This window comes from Coregonus clupeaformis, unplaced genomic scaffold (assembly GCF_020615455.1).
Source record: "Coregonus clupeaformis isolate EN_2021a unplaced genomic scaffold, ASM2061545v1 scaf1301, whole genome shotgun sequence".
Taxonomy (NCBI): domain Eukaryota; kingdom Metazoa; phylum Chordata; class Actinopteri; order Salmoniformes; family Salmonidae; genus Coregonus; species Coregonus clupeaformis.
In genome coordinates, this window is record NW_025534755.1 from 25,864 (window position 1) to 52,341 (window position 26,478).

At 41.1% G+C, this 26,478-nt stretch overlaps 36 non-coding genes across 36 annotated transcripts; all 36 read left to right on the forward strand.

Annotated features, from left to right (window-relative positions):
* The first annotated feature begins 738 nt into the window (after positions 1-738).
* Positions 739-810, forward strand: trnaq-uug. The gene has a single exon. It is a non-coding gene; the product is annotated as a tRNA-Gln (tRNA).
* A 116-nt stretch (positions 811-926) lies between these two features.
* On the forward strand, positions 927-998 carry trnaq-cug. The gene has a single exon. It is a non-coding gene; the product is annotated as a tRNA-Gln (tRNA).
* An 822-nt stretch (positions 999-1,820) lies between these two features.
* On the forward strand, positions 1,821-1,892 carry trnaq-uug. Its single transcript has one exon. It is a non-coding gene; the product is annotated as a tRNA-Gln (tRNA).
* Positions 1,893-2,008: 116 nt separating this feature from the next.
* On the forward strand, positions 2,009-2,080 carry trnaq-cug. The gene has a single exon. It is a non-coding gene; the product is annotated as a tRNA-Gln (tRNA).
* Positions 2,081-2,407: 327 nt separating this feature from the next.
* Positions 2,408-2,479, forward strand: trnaq-cug. Its single transcript has one exon. It is a non-coding gene; the product is annotated as a tRNA-Gln (tRNA).
* Positions 2,480-3,114: 635 nt separating this feature from the next.
* trnaq-uug lies at positions 3,115-3,186 on the forward strand. The gene has a single exon. It is a non-coding gene; the product is annotated as a tRNA-Gln (tRNA).
* Positions 3,187-3,302: 116 nt separating this feature from the next.
* On the forward strand, positions 3,303-3,374 carry trnaq-cug. The gene has a single exon. It is a non-coding gene; the product is annotated as a tRNA-Gln (tRNA).
* Positions 3,375-3,490: 116 nt separating this feature from the next.
* On the forward strand, positions 3,491-3,562 carry trnaq-uug. The gene has a single exon. It is a non-coding gene; the product is annotated as a tRNA-Gln (tRNA).
* Positions 3,563-3,678: 116 nt separating this feature from the next.
* trnaq-cug lies at positions 3,679-3,750 on the forward strand. Its single transcript has one exon. It is a non-coding gene; the product is annotated as a tRNA-Gln (tRNA).
* Positions 3,751-4,573: 823 nt separating this feature from the next.
* trnaq-uug lies at positions 4,574-4,645 on the forward strand. The gene has a single exon. It is a non-coding gene; the product is annotated as a tRNA-Gln (tRNA).
* A 116-nt stretch (positions 4,646-4,761) lies between these two features.
* On the forward strand, positions 4,762-4,833 carry trnaq-cug. The gene has a single exon. It is a non-coding gene; the product is annotated as a tRNA-Gln (tRNA).
* Positions 4,834-5,759: 926 nt separating this feature from the next.
* On the forward strand, positions 5,760-5,831 carry trnaq-cug. Its single transcript has one exon. It is a non-coding gene; the product is annotated as a tRNA-Gln (tRNA).
* A 340-nt stretch (positions 5,832-6,171) lies between these two features.
* trnaq-cug lies at positions 6,172-6,243 on the forward strand. The gene has a single exon. It is a non-coding gene; the product is annotated as a tRNA-Gln (tRNA).
* An 822-nt stretch (positions 6,244-7,065) lies between these two features.
* On the forward strand, positions 7,066-7,137 carry trnaq-uug. Its single transcript has one exon. It is a non-coding gene; the product is annotated as a tRNA-Gln (tRNA).
* Positions 7,138-7,253: 116 nt separating this feature from the next.
* trnaq-cug lies at positions 7,254-7,325 on the forward strand. Its single transcript has one exon. It is a non-coding gene; the product is annotated as a tRNA-Gln (tRNA).
* Positions 7,326-7,661: 336 nt separating this feature from the next.
* Positions 7,662-7,733, forward strand: trnaq-cug. Its single transcript has one exon. It is a non-coding gene; the product is annotated as a tRNA-Gln (tRNA).
* Positions 7,734-8,555: 822 nt separating this feature from the next.
* trnaq-uug lies at positions 8,556-8,627 on the forward strand. Its single transcript has one exon. It is a non-coding gene; the product is annotated as a tRNA-Gln (tRNA).
* A 1,616-nt stretch (positions 8,628-10,243) lies between these two features.
* Positions 10,244-10,315, forward strand: trnaq-uug. Its single transcript has one exon. It is a non-coding gene; the product is annotated as a tRNA-Gln (tRNA).
* Positions 10,316-10,431: 116 nt separating this feature from the next.
* trnaq-cug lies at positions 10,432-10,503 on the forward strand. Its single transcript has one exon. It is a non-coding gene; the product is annotated as a tRNA-Gln (tRNA).
* Positions 10,504-10,843: 340 nt separating this feature from the next.
* On the forward strand, positions 10,844-10,915 carry trnaq-cug. The gene has a single exon. It is a non-coding gene; the product is annotated as a tRNA-Gln (tRNA).
* A 4,000-nt stretch (positions 10,916-14,915) lies between these two features.
* On the forward strand, positions 14,916-14,987 carry trnaq-uug. Its single transcript has one exon. It is a non-coding gene; the product is annotated as a tRNA-Gln (tRNA).
* A 116-nt stretch (positions 14,988-15,103) lies between these two features.
* trnaq-cug lies at positions 15,104-15,175 on the forward strand. Its single transcript has one exon. It is a non-coding gene; the product is annotated as a tRNA-Gln (tRNA).
* Positions 15,176-16,301: 1,126 nt separating this feature from the next.
* Positions 16,302-16,373, forward strand: trnaq-cug. The gene has a single exon. It is a non-coding gene; the product is annotated as a tRNA-Gln (tRNA).
* An 822-nt stretch (positions 16,374-17,195) lies between these two features.
* On the forward strand, positions 17,196-17,267 carry trnaq-uug. Its single transcript has one exon. It is a non-coding gene; the product is annotated as a tRNA-Gln (tRNA).
* Positions 17,268-17,383: 116 nt separating this feature from the next.
* On the forward strand, positions 17,384-17,455 carry trnaq-cug. The gene has a single exon. It is a non-coding gene; the product is annotated as a tRNA-Gln (tRNA).
* Positions 17,456-18,276: 821 nt separating this feature from the next.
* trnaq-uug lies at positions 18,277-18,348 on the forward strand. The gene has a single exon. It is a non-coding gene; the product is annotated as a tRNA-Gln (tRNA).
* Positions 18,349-18,464: 116 nt separating this feature from the next.
* trnaq-cug lies at positions 18,465-18,536 on the forward strand. Its single transcript has one exon. It is a non-coding gene; the product is annotated as a tRNA-Gln (tRNA).
* A 340-nt stretch (positions 18,537-18,876) lies between these two features.
* Positions 18,877-18,948, forward strand: trnaq-cug. Its single transcript has one exon. It is a non-coding gene; the product is annotated as a tRNA-Gln (tRNA).
* Positions 18,949-19,770: 822 nt separating this feature from the next.
* trnaq-uug lies at positions 19,771-19,842 on the forward strand. The gene has a single exon. It is a non-coding gene; the product is annotated as a tRNA-Gln (tRNA).
* Positions 19,843-19,958: 116 nt separating this feature from the next.
* trnaq-cug lies at positions 19,959-20,030 on the forward strand. The gene has a single exon. It is a non-coding gene; the product is annotated as a tRNA-Gln (tRNA).
* An 816-nt stretch (positions 20,031-20,846) lies between these two features.
* On the forward strand, positions 20,847-20,918 carry trnaq-uug. The gene has a single exon. It is a non-coding gene; the product is annotated as a tRNA-Gln (tRNA).
* Positions 20,919-21,258: 340 nt separating this feature from the next.
* trnaq-cug lies at positions 21,259-21,330 on the forward strand. The gene has a single exon. It is a non-coding gene; the product is annotated as a tRNA-Gln (tRNA).
* Positions 21,331-23,048: 1,718 nt separating this feature from the next.
* On the forward strand, positions 23,049-23,120 carry trnaq-uug. The gene has a single exon. It is a non-coding gene; the product is annotated as a tRNA-Gln (tRNA).
* A 110-nt stretch (positions 23,121-23,230) lies between these two features.
* trnaq-uug lies at positions 23,231-23,302 on the forward strand. Its single transcript has one exon. It is a non-coding gene; the product is annotated as a tRNA-Gln (tRNA).
* Positions 23,303-23,642: 340 nt separating this feature from the next.
* On the forward strand, positions 23,643-23,714 carry trnaq-uug. The gene has a single exon. It is a non-coding gene; the product is annotated as a tRNA-Gln (tRNA).
* Positions 23,715-24,054: 340 nt separating this feature from the next.
* trnaq-cug lies at positions 24,055-24,126 on the forward strand. Its single transcript has one exon. It is a non-coding gene; the product is annotated as a tRNA-Gln (tRNA).
* Positions 24,127-26,478: the final 2,352 nt, after the last annotated feature.

Genomic DNA, 26,478 nt, shown 5'->3' on the forward strand with positions numbered 1-26,478 from the left:
AGTAAAATCTGAACACCTGACTAAAGTATTCTATACAGGGTTCTATGGTGTAATGGTTAGCACTCAGGACTCTGAATTCTGAGTTCAAATCTCGGTAGGACCTATCCTCCTTTTGCAATGACATACTCCTCTCCTGTCAACTTTAATATAGTAATGTGTGAATAAAACAAGTGATTGGGGGCTGTCGATAAGCAGTCATCGGTACGCGCGAACGGCTAGCCTAAAGGAAATGCTTACTGTGATTGTCTACTGCATTTTGCTATAGCCTACTTGCTGCCCCTTAAAAGTGACAATATTGGAGATTGTTTCCCCCTCATTGAATCAATCGTGATGAAAATGTGCAGATTTCCAAGTTGTTACATGGCAGGTTAGCCCCGTTGTTTAAAGCGATGTGCTAATAACTTGAAGGTCGCAGGTTTCATACCTGTACAGCCCAGGTGGAATTGTCTCTGTTTCTCCGGTGAACCAAGAACAGGCAAATCTATACACTTCACTGACTTGAACAAATTCAGTTTCCATGGTGTAATGGTTAGCACTCTGAATCCTGATCTCTGATTTCAAATCTTGGTAGGACCTACCAGGGGACAGTCCTCTCCAGTGAACCGGAATCCAGCAGTATGAAAAATAATGCTGTGGTGTCAGTATTTGCTACAAAAGAAGGGCTGGTGTTATGTTTCTTAATATCCCACACAAAAAGTTGTAAAAAATCTGTAAAATTCCCAAAAACAACCATTATCAGGTTCTATGGTGTAATGGTGAGCACTCTGGACTTTGAATCCAGTGATCTGAGTTCAAGTCTCGGTAGAATCAGTTTTGGTTTAGTTCTGAACCGTTAAACTAGCCTGATAAAAATCTGTTCTCCTGAGGATTGCATGTTTAACCAAGGACAGCAAAGTCTGAACACTACACTGAAGTGTTCTATACAGGGTTCTATGGTGTAATGGTTAGCACTCAGGACTCTGAATCCTGCGATCCGAGTTCAAATCTCGGTAGGACCTATCCTCCTTTTGCAATGACATACTCCTCTCCTGTCAACTTTAATATAGTAATGTGTGAATAAAACAAGTGATTGGTGGGCGTCGATAAGCAGTCATCGGTACGCGCGAACGGCTAGCCTAAAGGAAATGCTTACTGTGATTGTCTACTGCATTTGCTATAGCCTACTTGCTGCCCCTTAAAAGTGACAATATTTGAGATTGTTTCCCCCTCATTGAATCAATCGTGATGAAAATGTGCAGATTTCCAAGTTGTTACATGGCAGGTTAGCCCCGTTGTTTAAAGCGATGTGCTAATAACTTGAAGGTCGCAGGTTTCATACCTGTACAGCCCAGGTGGAATTGTCTCTGTTTCTCCGGTGAACCAAGAACAGGCAAATCTATACACTTCACTGACGTGAACAAATTCAGTATCCATGGTGTAATGGTTAGCACTCTGAATCCTGATCTCTGAGTTCAAATCTTGGTAGGACCTACCAGGGGACAGTCCTCTACAGTGAACCGGAATCCAGCAGTATGAAAAACAATGCTGTGGTGTCAGTATTTGCTAAAAAAAGAAGGCTGGTGTTATGTTTCTAAATATCCCACACAAAGAGTTGTAAAAAATCTGTAAAATTCCCCAAAACAACCAATATCAGGTTCTATGGAGTAATGGTTAGCACTCTGGACTTTGAATCCAGTGATCCGAGTTCAAGTCTAGGTAGAACCAGTTTTGGTTTAGTTCTGAACCGTTAAACTAGCCTAATAAAAATCTGTTCTCGTGAGGATTGCATGTTTAACCAAGGACAGCAAAGTCTGAACACTACACTGAAGTGTTCTATACAGGGTTCTATGGTGTAATGGTTAGCACTCTGGACTTTGAATCCAGTGATCCGAGTTCAAGTCTCGGTAGAACCTGTTTGGGTTTTGTTCTGAACCGTTAAACTAGCCTGACAATAATCTGTTCTCGTGAGGATTGCATCTTTAACCAAGGACAGCAAAGTCTGAACACTACACTGAAGTGTTCTATACAGGGTTCTATGGTGTAATGGTTAGCACTCAGGACTCTGAATCCTGCGATCCGAGTTCAAATCTCGGTAGAACCTACCACGTGACACAATCCACCTCAGTGACCTCGAATAAAGCAGTATGAAAAATATTACTTTGTTGGCAGCATTTGCTGTTGATATGCAGCACAAAGAGTTTTAAAAAAATCTGTACAATTCCCAAAAGCAATCATTATCAGGTTCTATGGTGTAATGTTTAGCACTCTGGACATTGAATCCAGTGATCTGAGTTCAAGTCTCGGTAGAACCTGCTTTTTATTTGTTCTGAACCATTCAAATAGCCTGAAAATAATATTTGCTCCTGCAGTTTCTATGGTGAACCAAGGACAGTAAAATCTGAACACCTGACTAAAGTATTCTATACAGGGTTCTATGGTGTAATGGTTAGCACTCAGGACTCTGAATCCTGCGATCCGAGTTCAAATCTCGGTAGGACCTATCCTCCTTTTGCAATGACATACTCCTCTCCTGTCAACTTTAATATAGTAATGTGTGAATAAAACAAGTGATTGGTGGGCGTCGATAAGCAGTCATCGGTACGCGCGAACGGCTAGCCTAAAGGAAATGCTTACTGTGATTGTCTACTGCATTTGCTATAGCCTACTTGCTGCCCCTTAAAAGTGACAATATTGGAGATTGTTTCCCCCCTCATTGAATCAATCGTGATGAAAATGTGCAGATTTCCAAGTTGTTACATGGCAGGTTAGCCCCGTTGTTTAAAGCGATGTGCTAATAACTTGAAGGTCGCAGGTTTCATACCTGTACAGCCCAGGTGGAATTGTCTCTGTTTCTCCGGTGAACCAAGAACAGGCAAATCTATACACTTCACTGACGTGAACAAATTCAGTATCCATGGTGTAATGGTTAGCACTCTGAATCCTGATCTCTGAGTTCAAATCTTGGTAGGACCTACCAGGGGACAGTCCTCTCCAGTGAACCGGAATCCAGCAGTATGAAAAATAATGCTGTGGTGTCAGTATTTGCTACAAAAGAAGGGCTGGTGTTATGTTTCTTAATATCCCACACAAAAAGTTGTAAAAAATCTGTAAAATTCCCAAAAACAACCATTATCAGGTTCTATGGTGTAATGGTGAGCACTCTGGACTTTGAATCCAGTGATCTGAGTTCAAGTCTCGGTAGAACCAGTTTTGGTTTAGTTCTGAACCGTTAAACTAGCCTGATAAAAATCTGTTCTCCTGAGGATTGCATGTTTAACCAAGGACAGCAAAGTCTGAACACTACACTGAAGTGTTCTATTCAGGGTTCTATGGTGTAATGGTTAGCACTCAGGACTCTGAATCCTGCGATCCGAGTTCAAATCTCGGTAGAAACTGTTTTGGTTTTGTTCTGAACCGCTAAACTAGACTGACAATAATCTGTTCTCGTCAGTATTGCATGTTTAACCAAGGACAGCAAAGTCTGAACACTACACTGAAGTGTTCTATACAGGGTTCTATGGTGTAATGGTTAGCACTCTGGACTTTGAATCCAGTGATCCGAGTTCAAGTCTCGGTAGAACCTGTTTTGGTTTTGTTCTGAACCGTTAAACTAGCCTGACAATAATCTGTTCTCGTCAGTATTGCATGTTTAACCAAGGACAGCAAAGTCTGAACACTACACTGAAGTGTTCTATACAGGGTTCTATGGTGTAATGGTTAGCACTCAGGACTCTGAATCCTGCGATCCGAGTTCAAATCTCGGTAGGACCTATCCTCCTTTTGCAATGACATACTCCTCTCCTGTCAACTTTAATATAGTAATGTGTGAATAAAACAAGTGATTGGGGGGCGTCGATAAGCAGTCATCGGTACGCGCGAACGGCTAGCCTAAAGGAAATGCTTACTGTGATTTTCAACTGCATTTGCTATAGCCTACTTGCTGCCCCTTAAAAGTGACAATATTGGAGATTGTTTCCCCCTCATTGAATCAATCGTGATGAAAATGTGCAGATTTCCAAGTTGTTACATGGCAGGTTAGCCCCGTTGTTTAAAGCGATGTGCTAATAACTTGAAGGTCGCAGGTTTCATACCTGTACAGCCCAGGTGGAATTGTCTCTGTTTCTCCGGTGAACCAAGAACAGGCAAATCTATACACTTCACTGACTTGAACAAATTCAGTATCCATGGTGTAATGGTTAGCACTCTGAATCCTGATCTCTGAGTTCAAATCTTGGTAGGACCTACCAGGGGACAGTCCTCTCCAGTGAACCGGAATCCAGCAGTATGAAAAACAATGCTGTGGTGTCAGTATTTGCTAAAAAAAAAAGGGCTGGTGTTATGTTTCTTAATATCCCAAACAAAAAGTTGTAAAAAATCTGTAAAATTCCCCAAAACAACCAATATCAGGTTCTATGGAGTAATGGTTAGCACTCTGGACTTTGAATCCAGTGATCCGAGTTCAAGTCTAGGTAGAACCAGTTTTGGTTTAGTTCTGAACCGTTAAACTAGCCTGATAAAAATCTGTTCTCCTGAGGATTGCATGTTTAACCAAGGACAGCAAAGTCTGAACACTACACTGAAGTGTTCTATACAGGGTTCTATGGTGTAATGGTTAGCACTCTGGACTTTGAATCCAGTGATCCGAGTTCAAGTCTCGGTAGAACCTGTTTTGGTTTTGTTCTGAACCGTTAAACTAGCCTGACAATAATCTGTTCTCGTGAGGATTGCATGTTTAACCAAGGACAGCAAAGTCTGAACACTACACTGAAGTGTTCTATACAGGGTTCTATGGTGTAATGGTTAGCACTCAGGACTCTGAATCCTGCGATCCGAGTTCAAATCTCGGTAGAACCTACCACGTGACACAATCCACCTCAGTGACCTCGAATAAAGCAGTATGAAAAATATTACTTTGTTGGCAGCATTTGCTATTAAAGATAGACTGTTGATATGCAGCACAAAGAGTTTTAAAAAATCTGTACAATTCCCAAAAGCAATCATTATCAGGTTCTATGGTGTAATGTTTAGCACTCTGTACATTGAATCCAATGATCCGAGTTCAAGTCTCGGTAGAACCTTCTTTTTATTTGTTCTGAACCATTCAAATAGCCTGAAAATAATATTTGCTCCTGCAGTTTCTATGGTGAACCAAGGACAGTAAAATCTGAACACCTGAATAAAGTATTCTATACAGGGTTCTATGGTGTAATTGTTTGCACTCAGGACTCTGAATCCTGCGATCTGAGTTCAAATCTTGGTAGAACCTACCACGTGACACAATCCACCTCAGTGATCTTGAGTAAAGCAGTATGAAAAATATTACTTTGTTGGCAGTATTTGCTGTTGATATGCAGCACAAAGAGTTTTAAAAAATCTGTACAATTCCCAAAAGCAATCATTATCAGGTTCTATGGTGTAATGTTTAGCACTCTGGACATTGAATCCAATGATCCGAGTTCAAGTCTCGGTAGAACCTGCTTTTTATTTGTTCTGAACCATTCAAATAGCCTGAAAATAATATTTGCTCCTGCAGTTTCTATGGTGAACCAAGGACAGTAAAATCTGAACACCTGACTGAAGTATTCTATACAGGGTTCTATGGTGTAATGGTTAGCACTCTGGACTTTGAATCCAGTGATCCGAGTTCAAGTAACGGTAGAACTTGTTTTGGTTTTGTTCTGAACCGTTAAACTAGCCTGACAATAATCTGTTCTCTTGAGGATTGCATGTTTAACCAAGGACAGCAAAGTCTGAACACTACACTGAAGTGTTCTATACAGGGTTCTATGGTGTAATGGTTAGCACTCAGGACTCTGAATCCTGCGATCCGAGTTCAAATCTAGGTAGAACCTACCACGTGACACAATCCACCTCAGTGACCTCGAATAAAGCAGTATGAAAAATATTACTTTGTTGGCAGCATTTGCTATTAAAGATAGACTGTTGATATGCAGCACAAAGAGTTTTAAAAAATCTGTACAATTCCCAAAAGCAATCATTATCAGGTTCTATGGTGTAATGTTTAGCACTCTGGACATTGAATCCAATGATCCGAGTTCAAGTCTCGGTAGAACCTGCTTTTTATTTGTTCTGAACAATTCAAATAGCCTGAAAATAATATTTGCTCCTGCAGTTTCTATGGTGAACCAAGGACAGTAAAATCTGAACACCTGACTAAAGTATTCTATACAGGGTTCTATGGTGTAATGGTTAGCACTCAGGACTCTGAATCCTGCGATCCGAGTTCAAATCTCGGTAGGACCTATCCTCCTTTTGCAATGACATACTCCTCTCCTGTCAACTTTAATATAGTAATGTGTGAATAAAACAAGTGATTGGGGGGCGTCGATAAGCAGTCATCGGTACGCGCGAACGGCTAGCCTAAAGGAAATGCTTACTGTGATTGTCTACTGCATTTGCTATAGCCTACTTGCTGCCCCTTAAAAGTGACAATATTGGAGATTGTTTCCCCCTCATTGAATCAATCGTGATGAAAATGTGCAGATTTCCAAGTTGTTACATGGCAGGTTAGCCCCGTTGTTTAAAGCGATGTGCTAATAACTTGAAGGTCGCAGGTTTCATACCTGTACAGCCCAGGTGGAATTGTCTCTGTTTCTCCGGTGAACCAAGAACAGGCAAATCTATACACTTCACTGACTTGAACAAATTCAGTATCCATGGTGTAATGGTTAGCACTCTGAATCCTGATCTCTGAGTTCAAATCTTGGTAGGACCTACCAGGGGACAGTCCTCTCCAGTGAACCGGAATCCAGCAGTATGAAAAATAATGCTGTGGTGTCAGTATTTGCTAAAAAAGAAGGGCTGGTGTTATGTTTCTTAATATCCCACACAAAAAGTTGTAAAAAATCTGTAAAATTCCCCAAAACAACCAATATCAGGTTCTATGGATTAATGGTTAGCACTCTGGACTTTGAATCCAGTGATCCGAGTTCAAGTCTAGGTAGAACCAGTTTTGGTTTAGTTCTGAACCGTTAAACTAGCCTGATAAAAATCTGTTCTCCTGAGGATTGCATGTTTAACCAAGGACAGCAAAGTCTGAACACTACACTGAAGTGTTCTATACAGGGTTCTATGGTGTAATGGTTAGCACTCTGGACTTTGAATCCAGTGATCCGAGTTCAAGTCTCGGTAGAACCTGTTTTGGTTTTGTTCTGAACCGTTAAACTAGCCTGACAATAATCTGTTCTCGTGAGGATTGCATGTTTAACCAAGGACAGCAAAGTCTGAACACTACACTGAAGTGTTCTATACAGGGTTCTATGGTGTAATGGTTAGCACTCAGGACTCTGAATCCTGCGATCCGAGTTCAAATCTCGGTAGAACCTACCACGTGACACAATCCACCTCAGTGACCTCGAATAAAGCTGTATGAAAAATATTACTTTGTTGGCAGCAGTATATTAAGATAGCTGTTGATAAGCAGCACAAAGAGTTTTAAAAAATCTGTACAATTCCCAAAAGCAATCATTATCAGGTTCTATGGTGTAATGTTTAGCACTCTGGACATTGAATCCAATGATCCGAGTTCAAGTCTCGGTAGAACCTGCTTATATTTTGTTCTGAACCATTCAAATAGCCTGAAAATAATATTTGCTCCTGCAGTTTCTATGGTGAACCAAGGACAGTAAAATCTGAACACCTGACTAAAGTATTCTATACAGGGTTCTATGGTGTAATGGTTAGCACGCAGGACTCTGAATCCTGCGATCCGAGCTCAAGTCTCGGTAGGACCTATCCTCCTTTTGCAATGACATACTCCTCTCCTGTCAACTTTAATATAGTAATGTGTGAATAAAACAAGTGATTGGGGGGCGTCGATAAGCAGTCATCGTTACGCGCGAACGGCTAGCCTAAAGGAAATGCTTACTGTGATTGTCTACTGCATTTGCTATAGCCTACTTGCTGCCCCTTAAAAGTGACAATATTGGAGATTGTTTCCCCCTCATTGAATCAATCGTGATGAAAATGTGCAGATTTCCAAGTTGTTACATGGCAGGTTAGCCCCGTTGTTTAAAGCGATGTGCTAATAACTTGAAGGTCGCAGGTTTCATACCTGTACAGCCCAGGTGGAATTGTCTCTGTTTCTCCGGTGAACCAAGAACAGGCAAATCTATACACTTCACTGACGTGATCAAATTCAGTATCCATGGTGTAATGGTTAGCACTCTGAATCCTGATCTCTGAGTTCAAATCTTGGTAGGACCTACCAGGGGACAGTCCTCTCCAGTGAACCGGAATCCAGCAGTATGAAAAATAATGCTGTGGTGTCAGTATTTGCTAAAAAAGAAGGGCTGGTGTTATGTTTCTTAATATCCCACACAAAAAGTTGTAAAAAATCTGTAAAATTCCCCAAAACAACCAATATCAGGTTCTATGGAATAATGGTTAGCACTCTGGACTTTGAATCCAGTGATCCGAGTTCAAGTCTAGGTAGAACCAGTTTTGGTTTAGTTCTGATCCGTTAAACTAGCCTGATAAAAATCTGTTCTCCTGAGGATTGCATGTTTAACCAAGGACAGCAAAGTCTGAACACTAAACTGAAGTGTTCTATACAGGGTTCTATGGTGTAATGGTTAGCACTCTGGACTTTGAATCCAGTGATCCAAGTTCAAGTCTCGGTAGAATCTGTTTTGGTTTTGTTCTGAACCGCTAAACTAGCCTGACAATAATCAATCAATCAATCAATTTTATTTTATATAGCCCTTCTTACATCAGCTAATATCTCGAAGTGCTGTACAGAAACCCAGCCTAAAACCCCAAACAGCTACTAATGCAGGTGTAGAAGCACGGTGGCTAGGAAAAACTCCCTAGAAAGGCGAAAACCTAGGAAGAAACCTAGAGAGGAACCAGGCTATGAGGGGTGGCCAGTCCTCTTCTGGCTGTGCCGGGTGGAGATTATAACAGAACCATGCCAAGATGTTCAAAAATGTTCATAAGTGACAAGCATGGTCAAATAATAATCAGGAATAAATCTCAGTTGGCTTTTCATAGTCCCGACGTATGGTCCTAGGGCTCAGGTCTCTCAGTTGGCTTTTCATAGCCGATCATTAAGAGTTGAAAACAGCAGGTTTGGGACAGGTAGGGGTTTCGTAACCGCAGGCAGAACAGTTGAAACTGGAATAGCAGCAAGGCCAGGCGGACTGGGGACAGCAAGGTGTCATCATGCCCAGTAGTCCTGACGTATGGTCCTAGGGCTCAGGTTCTCAGAGAGAAAGAGAGAACGAGAGAATTAGAGAGAGCATACTTAAATTCACACAGGACACTGGATAAGACAGGAGAAGTACTCCAGGTATAACCAACTAACCCCAGCCCCCGACACATAAACTACTGCAGCATAAATACTGGAGGCTGAGACAGGAGCGGTCCGGAGACACTGTGGCCCCATCCGAAGAAACCCCGGACAGGGCCAAACAGGAAGGATATAACCCCACCCACTCTGCCAAAGCACAGCCCCGCACCACTAGAGGGATATCCTCAACCACCAACTTACAATCCTGAGACAAGGCCGAGTATAGCCCACAGAGGTCTCCACCACAGCACAAACCAAGGGGGGCGCCAACCCAGACAGGAAGATCACGTCAGTAACTCAACCCACTCAAGTGAAGCACCCCCTCCCAGGGACGGCATGAAAGAGCACCAGCAAGCCAGTGACTCAGCCCCCTGCAACAGGGTTAGAGGCAGAGAACCCCAGTGGAGAGGGGAACCGGCCTGGCAGAGACAGCAAGGGCTGTTCGTTGCTCCAGAGCCTTTCCGTTCACCTTCACACTCCTGGGCCAGACTACACTCAATCATATGACCTACTGAAGAGATAAGTCTTCAGTAAAGACTTAAAGGTTGAGACCGAGTCTGCGTCTCTCACAGGGGTAGGCAGACTGTTCCATAAAAATGGAGATCTATAGGAGAAAGCCCTGCCTACCGCTGTTTGCTTAGAAATTCTAGGGACAATTAGGAGGCCTGCGTCTTGTGACCGTAGCGTACGTATTGGTATGTACGGCAGGACCAACTCGGAAAGATAGGTAGGAGCAAGCCCATGTAACGCTTTATAGGTTAACAGTAAAACCTTGAAATCAGCCCTTGCCTTAACAGGAAGCCAGTGTAGGGAAGCTAGCACTGGAGTAATATGATCAAATTTCTTGGTTCTAGTCAGGATTCTAGCAGCCGAAGAATAATCTGTTCTCGTGAGGATTGCATGTTTAACCAAGGACAGCAAAGTCTGAACACTACACTGAAGTGTTCTATTCAGGGTTCTATGGTGTAATGGTTAGCACTCTGGACTTTGAATCCAGTGATCCGAGTTCAAGTCTCGGTAGAACCTGTTTTGGTTTTGTTCTGAACCGTTAAACTAGCCTGACAATAATCTGTTCTCTTGAGGATTGCATGTTTAACCAAGGACAGCAAAGTCTGAACACTACACTGAAGTGTTCTATACAGGGTTCTATGGTGTAATGGTTAGCACTCAGGACTCTGAATCCTGCGATCTGAGTTCAAATCTCGGTAGAACCTACCACGTGACACATTCCACCTCAGTGACCTCGAATAAAGCAGTATGAAAAATATTACTTTGTTGGCAGCATTTGCTATTAAAGATAGACTGTTGATATGCAGCACGAAGAGTTTTAAAAAATCTGTACAATTCCCAAAAGCAATCATTATCAGTTTCTATGGTGTAATGTTTAGCACTCTGGACATTGAATCCAATGATCCGAGTTCAAGTCTCGGTAGAACCTGCTTTTTATTTGTTCTGAACAATTCAAATAGCCTGAAAATAATATTTGCTCCTGCAGTTGCTATGGTGAACCAAGGACAGTAAAATCTGAACACCTGACTAAAGTATTCTATACAGGGTTCTATGGTGTAATGGTTAGCACTCAGGACTCTGAATCCTGCGATCCTAGTTCAAATCTCGGTAGGACCTATCCTCCTTTTGCAATGACATACTCCTCTCCTGTCAACTTTAATATAGTAATGTGTGAATAAAACAAGCAGAGGTGGGTAGAGTAGCCAAAAATTGTACTCAAGTAAAAGTACTGTTACTTCAGAATAATATGACTCAAGTAAAAGTAAAAAGTAGTCATCCAAATAATTACTTGAGTAAGAGTAAAAAAGTACTTGGTGAAAAAACTACTCAAGTACTGAGTAACTGTTGAGTAACGTCTGATTTATTTTTTAACACAAGACAACAATCAGACAGACAAAAATACAAAATAATCATCTTTAATGAATTACAAAATAGCTTAAATTAAAATAATTCAGGTAAATTCAAGTATTAAAAAATGAAATAATAATAAATAAAAAATAAATAAGCACAAGTAACACAAATTTCCAAACCTTTATACTTTTTTTACCAGGCAGAACTAGAACGAGGCAGCCCATAAACTCTCATAAACTGTGTGTGTGTCTCCACAGTGACAGAACAACAGAAGGAAACACACAAACATTTCATACCAGGCATGCTGAACAGAAAACTGCACACCAGAAGGAAGCGGTCAACGTAAAATAATCAATAGGTGTTGATTAGGCCTACTCAGTACCTTTGTATTGCATGGCAAGCAACAGCCCTTTTTCTGAATGCCTAGAAATGAATACTCTGATCTGTGATTAGGCCACACTGCACATCTCACTGAGCAGAGGAAAAGAGCAGCAGTACACATCAACTGAAAAAGCACCAGTCCATGATAGATGGCCAAATAAAACAATATTGCAGGCCTAGTATCCCAGAACACAAATTAAGCTGAATGCATGTTCTCTAAAAGGCATTAGAGGAGAGTGATGTAGTTGTAGATCGGGCATTATGTTTACTTCCAGTTCCAATATCTAACAAGAAAAGTCAGCAAAAAAAAGTCACACTAACTATATTGCCACCCTGTGGTTTGTCACTGACACACTATAATCCTAAATGACAGTAACATTATACAGAGTTATATAGGTCAATGTCTACTGGTTCACATTTGAATTGATAAACAAGTATATTTACCAGCATTTAAGATGTTATCCTCTGTGGTCCAGGATGTTCTGAATCTTGGTAGGAGTATTGCTGCTGCAATCAGCTCAGGCTCTTTCATGACGTCTCCAAAACGTTTCTGGATCCCTTGCTGCAGGGCGTGAACAAGAGGTGTACACATTTTGCAAGTTGACTCCAACTTCTTCAGCTTGTCCCGCAACTGGTAAAGTGTTGGCAGCAGGAGGCCCATATGCACAGATGATTCCCCTTGGAGGATATTAAGGGCCATGGCAACAGGCTTCATCACAGCAGCATACTCGACCAAAAACCAATTTTCAGCTGGATTGAACCTATAAAAGATGTAACGATAAAACAATTACTTATAGCTATTTCTGGTACAATGTCTTTATTATGCATTGTACATGTTAAATACAATATATATATATATATATATATATATATATTTCATTCAAGTCATCCACAATTGTCACACCACCATGCAAAGAAAACTTAGTTACTTGAGACAAGTGGATTCACCCATTAATCAGCAAGGCTTATTTATTTTTATTATTCTTTAAAAACTAAATATACATTTTGTCAACTTACATCTTTATCTTTAATGCTGTGCAGACATTGCGAATTGCTTGTTCTCCTTGCTCTCGGTGAATGCGCACAATCCTTTCTACAGCGAGGAACAGGGAGCTCCAGCGTGTCTGATTGGGTCGGTGAAACTGCAGCTTGCATTCACGTTCCACTGTTTCATGAGCCATGGTTGACCTGCTGGTTTTATTCCAAAGAGCATGACATTTTGCAAAAGCAGACCGAGACAGCCTCTTGTAGGTTTCGTTTGCAGCTCCTCCTGCAGCAGTGGCATCAACTGTGGATATAAGATTGAGGAGATGGCATGCACACTTTTGGTGCCTTGGAAGTTGGTACTCAAGGCCTGTGTTGTCATCCAGAATTGCAGACATCTTGATACTCCACCTCTGACTCACTCTGATCTTCTGTTGCATCATCAAGGGTGGAGTCACTCTCCTCTTGTACATTGATGGCTTCCTCCTCACCATATAATCGAAAGGAAGTTTGAGCCACTGTCTGTTGTCGTCCTGGTCACTTTTTCCCTGATGTGGTACTCAGAATGTATTTCCTCTAATGCAGCAGCAAGGACATCAAATGTGTGCGAGCCTTTGACAGGTCTACAAGCCAATGTGGAGTGTCTCCAGTGAGGTGTTGTCTATCCAGTGACAGGTGACACCTAAGTAGCTACGTTAGCAACATAGTTCACAGCACTCAGCTTTTTGATGATTATGCTCTTCTTGTGTTTTGCAGCTTCTTGTATTCTTGTGCATAACGTTTTCCTTGTCATTACTGTATGAGGTTGCAAGGTTTCTATCAAAGTATTGAAGGATGGCGTCTCAACCACAGAAAATGGTTGGTTGGCCTCACATACAAAATTTAGCATCAGCTTGTCAAGCGTTGCTTGTGTTACCCGCCCTGGGGCAGCAAAGGCTGTGATTTTTGCATTTTTCACAAGAGTATCACTGGAAGAGGAGTACTTACGCTTTCTGTGGTTCTCTAGTAAGTCTGTGTACTTTGCCAGTTTGTTGGGGTGAATCCTCTGTGGACAAAAAAAATCTGTGAGGCTACAGGGAGATGAAGACATTAAAAGAGACTTATTATCACATCAAATGTGGATACATATATATATATATATATATATATATATAGAAAATGTTTAAAACATATGTAACCTAAAAGACAAACATTCGCCTATCCACAGCAAAAAAAAACGAATTTAGGAAACTTACCGCTACATGTTTCCTCAAGTTAGATGTTGAGTTCTTGAATGCTGAAATGTCCGTTTGTTTTGGTAGACACAGAAGACACCGCATAATGTAGCTGTTCTTTCGCACTTTTACTAAGGTAAACATGCTTTCAATATGAGGCCAGGGGTGCGGGTGTTCCTCCTCGTCTGTGTCTGCATTGCCGACGGCTAATTCTGACATTTTTGTGTTGCTATGACTGTAAAGCCAACCCGTCCCGCCACTGAGATTGAGTATGGTAAAGTTACGAGACTGCACAACTACGTTTGATTGGTGAAACACAGTCACGTGGTAGAGCCTTAGCGGAAGTCTCTCTCTCTCTGTCAAAATAAAACATTTAAATAAGGCATATGCGGGGGGATAAAGACAATGACGCGTAGAATACTAAAGAGGTAAAAAGAAAAGTAACGACCTCATTGTAGCCTAATGTAGCGGAGTAAGAGTACAGTTTCTTCTTCACAAATCTACTCAAGTAAAAGTAAAAAGTATAGTGATTTAAAACTATTAATATAATTTTTTCAAAAACTTACTCAAGTAAATGTAACGGAGTAAATGTAACTCGTTACTACCCACCTCTGAAAACAAGTGATTGGTGGGCGTCGATAAGCAGTCATCGGTACGCGCGAACGGCTAGCCTAAAGGAAATGCTTACTGTGATTGTCTACTGCATTTGCTATAGCCTACTTGCTGCCCCTTAAAAGTGAAAATATTGGAGATTGTTTCCCCCTCATTGAATCAATCGTGATGAAAATGTGCAGATTTCCAAGTTGTTACATGGCAGGTTAGCCCCGTTGTTTAAAGCGATGTGCTAATAACTTGAAGGTCGCAGGTTTCATACCTGTACAGCCCAGGTGGAATTGTCTCTGTTTCTCCGGTGAACCAAGAACAGGCAAATCTATACACTTCAGTGACGTGAACAAATTCAGTATTCATTGTGTAATGGTTAGCACTCTGAATCCTGATCTCTGAGTTCAAATCTTGGTAGGACCTACCAGGGGACAGTCCTCTCCAGTGAACCGGAATCCAGCAGTATGAAAAATAATGCTGTGGTGTCAGTATTTGCTAAAAAAGAAGGGCTGGTGTTATGTTTCTTAATATCCCACACAAAAAGTTGTAAAAAATCTGTAAATTCCCCAAAACAACCAATATCAGGTTCTATGGAGTAATGGTGAGCACTCTGGACTTTGAATCCAGTGATCTGAGTTCAAGTCTCGGTAGAACCTGTTTTGGTTTTGTTCTGAACCGTTAAACTAGCCTGACAATAATCTGTTCTCGTGAGGATTGCATGTTTAACCAAGGACAGCAAAGTCTGAACACTACACTGAAGTGTTCTATACAGGGTTCTATGGTGTAATGGTTAGCACTCAGGACTCTGAATCCTGAGATCTGAGTTCAAATCTCTGTAGAACCTACCACGTGACACAATCCACCTCAGTGACCTCGAATGAAGCAGTATGAAAAATATTACTTTGTTGGCAGCATTTGCTGTTGATATGCAGCACAAAGAGTTTTAAAAAACTGTACAATTCCAAAAAGCAATCATTATCAGGTTCTATGGTGTAATGTTTAGCACTCTGGACATTGAATCCAATGATCCGAGTTCAAGTCTCGGTAGAACATGCTTTTTATTTGTTCTGAACAATTCAAATAGCCTGAAAATAATATTTGCTCCTGCAGTTTCTATGGTGAACCAAGGACAGTAAAATCTGAACACCTGTGTGCTGCCATCTTGTTAGAAGGTAACAGATTATTTTATTATAGTGATTAAGAGTGACTTTCATTGTGTTCCATGGTGTTTAGCGCCCCCTATTGGAGCTTTCTGGTACTTAGAATTATGTACGAAAACCCGGAAGTAAAGTTGTTATTATGCACGCGACAAGCAGCTAGAAACAACGTTACTGTACAGTTCTTTCAGTGCAACTATTTCTTGTTACGCTTCAGCCTCGGAAAATATTTGTTTGTAAGTTCAATTCAAGCATATTACAAGTGATGATAATATTGTTATTGACAGAATTGCTTACTTATCAAAGTTAATTGGTTACATTTACTCACGCAAATTGCATTGACTTTCATGGATGCCGTTAGCTGTATTAGTTTGCTCGTGCGTCATGTAAAAGAAGTGTAAAACATACTATAGTTTGTTACTGTTTCTAGTGTAATATGCTTTGTTATTGTACAGAGGTGTTTGTACATTATTAGAGTAATGAAAGGAGTTGGCTAGTTGTTACTCATAGAGTAATTATCTATTTGGTTTGTCGTCATGCCAGATATATGGTAACTTGGCACTTGCTTTGTATTTATGCAACTTCAACTTGAAATGTATAATGTACAGCTACAGTATGTCAATGTGAATTGAATACTAAAGTATATTATTTTCTGTATTTGCAGTTTCACAACATAAACGTTTTCAATACATTCGTTCAAGAAAAGTCACGCCTTGGAAGTTTTATTGAAGACTCAGTTGTTAGCTATCTGTCTAGTTTTGCACGGGAACGCAATTCCAGGGCAGAGTAACCTGACTAAAGTATTCTATACAGGGTTCTATGGTGTAATGGTTAGCACTCAGGACTCTGAATCCTGCGATCCGAGTTCAAATCTCGGTAGGACCTTTCCTCCTTTTGCAATGACATACTCCTCTCCTGTCAACTTTAATATAGTAATGTGTGAATAAAACAAGTGATTGGGGGGCGTCGATAAGCAGTCATCGGTACGCGCGAACGGCTAGCCTAAAGGAAATGCTTACTGTGATTGTCTACTGCATTTGCTATAGCCTACTTGCTGCCCCTTAAAAGTGACAATATTGGAGATTGTTTCCCCCTCATTGAATCAATCGTGATGAAAATGTGCAGATTTCCAAGTTGTTACATGGCAGATTAGCCCCGTTGTTTAAAGCGATGTGCTAATAACTTGAAGGTCGCAGGTTTCATTCCTGTACAGCCCAGGTGGAATTGTCTCTGTTTCTCTGGTGAACCAAGAACAGGCAAATCTTTACACTTCACTGACGTGAACAAATTCAGTATCCATGGTGTAATGGTTAGCACTCTGAATCCTGATCTCTGAGTTCAAATCTTGTTAGGACCTACCAGGGGACAGTCCTCTCCAGTGAACCGGAATCCAGCAGTATGAAAAATAATATTGTGGTGTCAGTATTTGCTAAAAAAGAAGGGCTGGTGTTATGTTTCTTAATATCCCACATAAAAAGTTGTAAAAAATCTGTAAAATTCCCCAAAACAACCAATATCAGGTTCTATGGAGTAATGGTTAGCACTCTGGACTTTAAATCCAGTGATCCGAGTTCAAGTCTAGGTAGAACCAGTTTTAGTTTAGTTCTGAACCGTTAAACTAGCCTGATAAAAATCTGTTCTCGTGAGGATTGCATGTTTAACCAAGGACAGCAAATTCTGAACACTACACTGAAGTGTTCTATACAGGGTTCTATGGTGTAATGGTTAGCACTCTGGACTTTGAATCCAGTGATCCGAGTTCAAGTCTCGGTAGAACCTGTTTTGGTTTTGTTCTGAACCGTTAAACTAGCCTGACAATAATCTGTTCTCGTGAGGATTGCGTGTTTAACCAAGGACAGCAAAGTCTGAACACTACACTGAAGTGTTTTATACAGGGTTCTATGGTGTAATGGTTAGCACTCAGGACTCTGAATCCTGCGATCCGAGTTCAAATCTCGGTAGGACCTATCCTCCTTTTGCAATGACATACTCCTCTCCTGTCAACTTTAATATAGTAATGTGTGAATAAAACAAGTGATTGGGGGGCGTCGATAAGCAGTCATCGGTACGCGCGAACGGCTAGCCTAAAGGAAATGCTTACTGTTATTGTCTACTGCATTTGCTATAGCCTACTTATTGACCCTTAATAGTGACAATAATGGAGATTGTTTCCCCCTCATTGAATCAATCGTGATGAAAATGTGCTGATTTCCAAGTTGTTACATGGCAGGTTAGCCCCGTTGTTTAAAGCGATGTGCTAATAACTTGAAGGTCGCAGGTTTCATACCTGTACAGCCCAGGTGGAATTGTCTCTGTTTCTCCGATGAACCAAGAACAGGCAAATCTATACACTTCACTGACTTGAACAAATTCAGTATCCATGGTGTAATGGTTAGCACTCTGAATCCTGATCTCTGAGTTCAAATCTTGGTAGGACCTACCAGGGGACAGTCCTCTCCAGTGAACCGGAATCCAGCAGTATGAAAAACAATGCTGTGGTGTCAGTATTTGCTAAAAAAGAAGGGCTGGTGTTATGTTTCTTAATATCCCACACAAAAAGTTGTAAAAAATCTGTAAAATTCCCCAAAAAACCAATATCAGGTTCTGTGGAGTAATGGTTAGCACTCTGGACTTTGAATCCAGTGATCCGAGTTCAAGTCTAGGTAGAACCAGTTTTGGTTTAGTTCTGAACCGTTAAACTAGCCTGAAAAAAATATGTTCTCCTGAGGATTGCATGTTTAACCAAGGACAGCAAAGTCTGAACACTACACTGAAGTGTTCTATACAGGGTTCTATGGTGTAATGGTTAGCACTCTGGACTTTGAATCCAGTGATCCGAGTTCAAGTCTCGGTAGAACCTGTTTTGGTTTTGTTCTGAACCGTTAAACTAGCCTGACAATAATCTGTTCTCTTGAGGATTGCATGTTTAACCAAGGACAGCAAAGTCTGAACACTACACTGAAGTGTTCTATACAGGGTTCTATGGTGTAATGGTTAGCACTCAGGACTCTGAATCCTGCGATCCGAGTTCAAATCTAGGTAGAACCTACCACATGACACAATCCACCTCAGTGACCTCGAATAAAGCAGTATGAAAAATATTACTTTGTTGGCAGCATTTGCTATTAAAGATGGACTGTTGATATGCAGCACAAAGAGTTTTAAAAAATCTATACAATTCCCAAAAGCAATCATTATCAGGTTCTATGGTGTAATGTTTAGCACTCTGGACATTGAATCCAATGATCCGAGTTCAAGTCTCGGTAGAACATGCTTTTTATTTGTTCTGAACAATTCAAATAGCCTGAAAATAATATTTGCTCCTGCAGTTTCTATGGTGAACCAAGGACAGTAAAATCTGAACACCTGACTAAAGTGTTCTATACAGGGTTCTATGGTGTAATGGTTAGCACTCAGGACTCTGAATCCTGCGATCCGAGTTCAAGTCTCGGTAGGACCTATCCTCCTTTTGCAATGACATACTCCTCTCCTGTCAACTTTAATATAGTAATGTGTGAATAAAACAAGTGATTGGGGGGCGTCGATAAGCAGTCATCGGTACGCGCGAACGGCTAGCCTAAAGGAAATGCTTACTGTGATTGTCTACTGCATTTGCTATAGCCTACTTGCTGCCCCTTAAAAGTGACAATATTGGAGATTGTTTCCCCCTCATTGAATCAATCGTGATGAAAATGTGCAGATTTCCAAGTTGTTACATGGCAGGTTAGCCCCGTTGTTTAAAGCGATGTGCTAATAACTTGAAGGTCGCAGGTTTCATACCTGTACAGCCCAGGTGGAATTGTCTCTGTTTCTCCGGTGAACCAAGAACAGGCAAATCTATACACTTCACTGACTTGAACAAATTCAGTATCCATGGTGTAATGGTTAGCACTCTGAATCCTGATCTCTGAGTTCAAATCTTGGTAGGACCTACCAGGGGACAGTCCCCTCCAGTGAACCGGAATCCAGCAGTATGAAAAACAATGCTGTGGTGTCAGTATTTGCTAAAAAAGAAGGGCTGGTGTTATGTTTCTTAATATCCCACACAAAAAGTTGTAAAAAATCTGTAAAATTCCACAAAACAACCAATATCAGGTTCTATGGAATAATGGTTAGCACTCTGGACTTTGAATCCAGTGATCTGAGTTCAAGTCTCGGTAGAACCTGTTTTGGTTTTGTTCTGAACCATTCAAATAGCCTGATAAAAATCTGTTCTCCTGAGGATTGCATGTTTAACCAAGGACAGCAAAGTCTGAACACTACATTGAAGTGTTCTATACAGGGTTCTATGGTGTAATGGTTAGCACTCTGTACTTTGAATCCAGTGATCCGAGTTCAAGTCTCGGTAGAACCTGTTTTGGTTTTGTTCTGAACCGTTAAACTAGCGTGACAATAATCTGTTCTCGTGAGGATGTAATGTTTAACCAAGGACAGCAAAGTCTGAACACTACACTGAAGTGTTCTATACAGGGTTCTATGGTGTAATGGTTAGCACTCAGGACTCTGAATCCTGCGATCCGAGTTCAAATCTCGGTAGGACCTATTCTCCTTTTGCAATGACATACTCCTCTCCCGTCAACTTTAATATAGTAATGTGTGAATAAAACAAGTGATTGGGGGGCGTCGATAAGCAGTCATCGGTACGCGCGAACGGCTAGCCTAAAGGAAATGCTTACTGTGATTGTCTACTGCATTTGCTATAGCCTACTTGCTGCCACTTAAAAGTGACAATATTGGAGATTGTTTCCCCCTCATTGAATCAATCGTGATGAAAATGTGCAGATTTCCAAGTTGTTACATGGCAGGTTAGCCCCGTTGTTTAAAGCGATGTGCTAATAACTTGAAGGTCGCAGGTTTCATACCTGTACAGCCCAGGTGGAATTGTCTCTGTTTCTCCGATGAACCAAGAACAGGCAAATCTATACACTTCACTGACTTGAACAAATTCAGTATCCATGGTGTAATGGTTAGCACTCTGAATCCTGATCTCTGAGTTCAAATCTTGGTAGGACCTACCAGGGGACAGTCCTCTCCAGTGAACCGGAATCCAGCAATATGAAAAATAATGCTGTGGTGTCATTTTTTGCTAAAAAAGAAGGGCTGGTGTTATGTTTCTTAATATCCCACACAAAAAGTTGTAAAAAATCTGTAAAATTCCCCAAAACAACCAATATCAGTTTCTATGGTGTAATGTTTAGCACTCGGGACATTGAATCCAATGATCCGAGTTCAAGTCTCGGTAGAACCGGTTTAATTCTGAACCGTTAAATTTGCCTGATAATAATCTGTTCTCCTGAGAATTGCATGTTTAACCAAGGACAGCAAAGTCTGAACACTACACTGAAGTGTTCTATACAGGGTTCTATGGTGTAATGGTTAGCACTCAGGACTTTGAATCCTGCGATCCGAGTTCAAATCTCGGTAGAACCTACCACGTGACACAATCCACCTCAGTGACCTGGAATAAAGCAGTATAAAAAAAAATACTGTGTTGGCAGCATTTGCTATTAAAGATAGACTGTTGATATGCAGCACAAAGAGTTTAAAAAAATCTGTACAATTCCCAAAAGCAATCATTATCAGGTTCTATGGTGTAATGTTTAGCACTCTGGGCATTGAATTCAATGATCCGAGTTCAAGTCTCGGTAGAACCTGCTTTGATTTTGTTCTGATCCATTCAAATAGCCTGAAAATAATCTTTGCTCCTGCAGGTTCTCTGGTGAACCAAGGACAGTAAAATCTGAACACCTGCCTAATGTATGCTATACAGGGTTCTATGGTGTAATGGTTAGCACTCAGGACTCTGAATCCTGCGATCCGAGTTCAAATCTCGGAAGGACCTATCCTCCTTTTGCAATGACATACTCCTCTCCTGTCAACTTTAATATAGTAATGTGTGAATAAAACAAGTGATTGGGAGGCGTCGATAAGCAGTCATCGGTACGCGTGAACGGCTAGCCTAAAGGAAATGCTTACTGTGATTGTCTACTACATTTGCTAATAGCCTACTTGCTGCCCCTTAAAAGTGACAATATTTAAGATTGTTTCCCCCTCATTGAATCAATCGTGATGAAAATATGCAGATTTCCAAGTTGTTACATGGCAGGTTAGCCCCGTTGTTTAAAGCGATGTGCTAATAACTTGAAGGTCGCAGGTTTCATACCTGTACAGCCCAGGTGGAATTGTCTCTGTTTCTCCAGTCAACCAAGAACAGGCAAATCTATACACTTCACTGACGTGAACAAATTCAGTATCCATGGTGTAATGGTTAGCACTCTGAATCCTGATCTCTGAGTTCAAATCTTGGTAGGACCTACCAGGGGACAGTCCTCTCCAGTGAACCGGAATAAAGCAATATGAAAAATAATGCTGTGGTGTCAGTATTTACTACAAAAGAAGGGATGGTGTTATGTTTCTTAATATCCCACACAAAAAATTGTAAAAAATCTGTAAAATTCCCCAAAACAACCAATATCAGGTTCTATGGAGTAATGGTTAGCACTCTGGACTTTGAATCCAGTGATCTGAGTTCAAGTCTAGGTAGAACCAGTTTTGGTTTAGTTCTGAACCGTTAAACTAGCCTGATAAAATTCTGTTCTCCTGAGGATTGCATGTTTAACCAAGGACAGTAAAGTCTGAACACCACACTGCAGTGTTCTATACAGGGTTCTATGGTGTAATGTTTAGCACTCTGGACATTGAATCCAATGATCTGAGTTCAAGTCTCGGTAGAACCTGCTTTTTATTTGTTCTGAACCATTCAAATAGCCTGAAAATAATCTTTGCTCCTGCAGTTTCTATGGTGAACCAAGGACAGTAAAATCTGAACACCTGACTAATATATTTTATATTAGGTTCTATGGTGTAATGCTTAGCACTCAGGACTCTGAATGCTGAGATCAGAGTTCAAATCTCAGTAGGACCTTTCCTCCTTTTGCAATGACATACTCCTCTCCTGTCAACTTTAATATAGTAATGTGTGAATAAAACAAGTGATTGGGGGGCGTCGATAAGCAGTCATCGGTACGCGCGAACGGCTAGCCTAAAGGAAATGCTTACTGTGATTGTCTACTACATTTGCTAATAGCCTACTTGCTGCCCCTTAAAAGTGACAATATTTGAGATTGTTTCCCCCTCATTGAATCAATCGTGATGAAAATATGCAGATTTCCAAGTTGTTACATGGCAGGTTAGCCCCGTTGTTTAAAGCGATGTGCTAATAACTTGAAGGTCGCAGGTTTCATACCTGTACAGCCCAGGTGGAATTGTCTCTGTTTCTCCGGTGAACCAAGAACAGGCAAATCTATACACTTCACAGACGTGATCAAATTCAGTATCCATGGTGTAATGGTTAGCACTCTGAATCCTGATCTCTGAGTTCAAATCTTGGTAGGACCTACCAGGGGACAGTCCTCTCCAGTGAACCGGAATCCAGCAGTATGAAAAATAATGCTGTGGTGTCAGTATTTGCTACAAAAGAAGGGCTGGTGTTATGTTTCTTAATATCCCACACAAAAAGTTGTAAAAAATCTGGAAAATTCCCCAAAACAACCAATATCAGGATATATGGTGTAATGGTTAGCACTCTGGACTTTGAATCCAGTGATCCGAGTTCAAGTCTCGGTAGAACCGGTTTAATTCTGAACCGTTAAATTTGCCTGATAATAATCTGTTCTCCTGAGAATTGCATGTTTAACCAAGGACAGCAAAGTCTGAACACTACACTGAAGTGTTCTATACAGGGTTCTATGGTGTAATGGTTAGCACTCAGGACTTTGAATCCTGCGATCCGAGTTCAAATCTCGGTAGAACCTACCACGTGACACAATCCACCTCAGTGACCTGGAATAAAGCAGTATAAAAAAAAATACTGTGTTGGCAGCATTTGCTATTAAAGATAGACTGTTGATATGCAGCACAAAGAGTTTAAAAAAATCTGTACAATTCCCAAAAGCAATCATTATCAGGTTCTATGGTGTAATGTTTAGCACTCTGGGCATTGAATTCAATGATCCGAGTTCAAGTCTCGGTAGAACCTGCTTTGATTTTGTTCTGATCCATTCAAATAGCCTGAAAATAATCTTTGCTCCTGCAGGTTCTCTGGTGAACCAAGGACAGTAAAATCTGAACACCTGCCTAATGTATTCTATACAGGGTTCTATGGTGTAATGATTAGCACTCAGGACTTTGAATCCTGCGATCTGAGTTCAAATCTCGGTAGGACCTACCAGGTGACACAATCAACCTCTGTGACCTGGAAAAAGCAGAATGACATTTTTTTTTTGAGTTGTCAGAATTTGCTCTTAAAGATAGACTGGTGATATGCAGCACAAAGAGTTTTTAAAAATCTGTACAATTCCCAAAAGCAATCATTATCAGGTACTATGGTGTAATGTTTAGCACTCTGGACATTGAATCCAATGAACCGAGTTCAAGTCTCGGTAGAACCTGCTTTTTATTTGTTCTGAACCATTCAAATAGCCTGAAAATAATCTTTGCTCATGCAGTTTCTCTGGTTAACCAAGGACAGTCAAATCTGAACACCTGACTAAAGTATTCTGTACAGGGTTCTATGGTGTAATGGTTAGCACGCAGGACTCTGAATCCTGCGATCCGAGTTCAAGTCTCGGTAGGACCTATCCTCCTTTTGCAATGACATACTCCTCTCCTGTCAACTTTAATATAGTAATGTGTGAATAAAACAAGTGATTGGGGGGCGTCGATAAGCAGTCATCGGTACGCGCGAACGGCTAGCCTAAAGGAAATGCTTACTGTGATTGTCTACTACATTTGCTAATAGCCTACATGCTGCCCCTTAAAAGTGACAATATTTAAGATTGTTTCCCCCTCATTGAATCAATCGTGATGAAAATATGCAGATTTCCAAGTTGTTACATGGCAGGTTAGCCCCGTTGTTTAAAGCAATGTGCTAATAACTTGAAGATCGCAGGTTTCATACCTGTACTGGCCAGGTGGAATTGTCTCTGTTTCTCCGGTGAAACAAGGACAGTAAAATTTGTACACTTCACTGATGTGATCACAATTGGGTTCTAACAGCGATCACTTAAGATTCTGAGTCTTACAATCTGAGTTCAAATCTTGGTGGGACTACCTGGTGACAGTCCTCTCCTCTAAACTGTAGTTTAGTGGTTAAGAGCGTTGTGCCAGTAACCAAAAGGTTGCTGGCTCTAATCCCTGAGCAGACTAGGTGAATAATCTGTCGATGTGCCCTTGAGCAAGGCACTTAACCCTAATTGCTCATGTAAGTCGCTCTGGATAAGAGCGTCTGCTAAATTCCGTTAAAAAAAAAAAGAACATAGGGTGTTGGCAGTCGTTGGTCCGTGTGAATGACTGGCCCACTACATTCGGGTAAATCACCTAACCTGCCACGTTAATTATCCTAACCTGCTTATACTGTAAGTGTGATGCATGTGACGTCCTGGCAAGTTTGAGAAAAAACGCTTGATATCTGAGTTGCTGAAATTGTTGAAATTCGAGATGGTATGTGCATACTCATCAGCATAGAATCTCACTCTCCATTGAACACAGCCGGTTGACGTCAACATCCCTCATCAAATACTCAAAAAAGTATTCAAATAATGAGATGCATCCACCAATCCAAAGAAAGGATAGGCGGGAGCTAGACTGCCCGCCGTTCCACCCTGTGGACAACGAATGCCATTGTTAAGGTGTAGACACAAGCATCTCATCATTATATCCAGCATCTCTGGCTCAGTTGTGCTACCATTCATGACGTCCTCACTAGTCTAGACTTCCCTCACCACTGTGCTCCCTCTTCTGACTTCTCTGAGTACTACACCACAGGGCTGTTCTGACTTCTCTGAGTATTACTCCACAGGGCTGTTCTGACTTCTCTGAGTACTACACCACAGGGCTGTTCTGACTTCTCTGAGTATTACACCACAGGGCTCTTCTGACTTCTCTGAGTACTACAGCACAGGGCTGTTCTGACTTCTCTGAGTACTACAGCACAGGGCTGTTCTGACTTCTCTGAGTACTACACCACAGGGCTGTTCTGACTTCTCTGAGTACTACACCACAGGGCTGTTCTGACTTCTCTGAGTACTACACCACAGGGCTGTTCTGACTTCTCTGAGTACTACACCACAGGGCTGTTCAAGCTCTTCTGACTTCTCTGAGTTCTACACCACAGGGCTGTTCAAGCTGTGATGGGCAACCCTCCACTTGGAGTGAGGTAGCGTGGCACAATGGCAATTGGCGCAGTGGTCTAAGGCACTGCATCGCAGTGCTAGCTGTGCCACTAGAGATCCTGGTTTGAATCCAGGCTCTGTTGTAGCCTTGGATCTGTCCTGATTACTGTGGATCCATCTTGGATCAGTATGACCGCTGTTCCTCCAGCTTGTACAGTGACTTGCAAAAGTATTCATCCCCCTTGGCATTTTTCCTATTTTGTTGCATTACAACCTGTAATTTAAATAGATTTTTATTTGGATTTCATGTAATGGACATACACAAAATAGTCCAAATTGGTGAAGTGACATGAAAAAAATTACTTGTTTCAAAAAATTATATAAAATAATTAACGGAAAATGTCACCTTCCAGCAGGACAACGACCCTAAGCATACTGCTAAAGCAACACTTGAGTGGTTTTAGGGGAAACATTTAAATGTATTGGAATGGCCTAGTCAAAGCCCAGACCTCAATCCAATTGAGAATCTGTGGTATGACTTAAAGATTGCTGTACACCAGCGGAACCCATTCAACTTGAAGGAGCTGGAGCAGTTTTGCCTTGAAGAATGGGCAAAAATCGCAGTGGCTAGATGTGCCAAGCTTATAGAGACATACCCCTGTAATTACTTAAAAAGGTGTCTCTGCAAAGTATTGACTTTGGGGGGGTGAATAGTTATGCACACTCAAGTTTTCTGTTTTTGTGTTTTATTTGTTTCACCCCCAAAAAATGTTTGCATCTTCAAAGTGGTAGGCATGTTGTGTAAATCAAATGATACA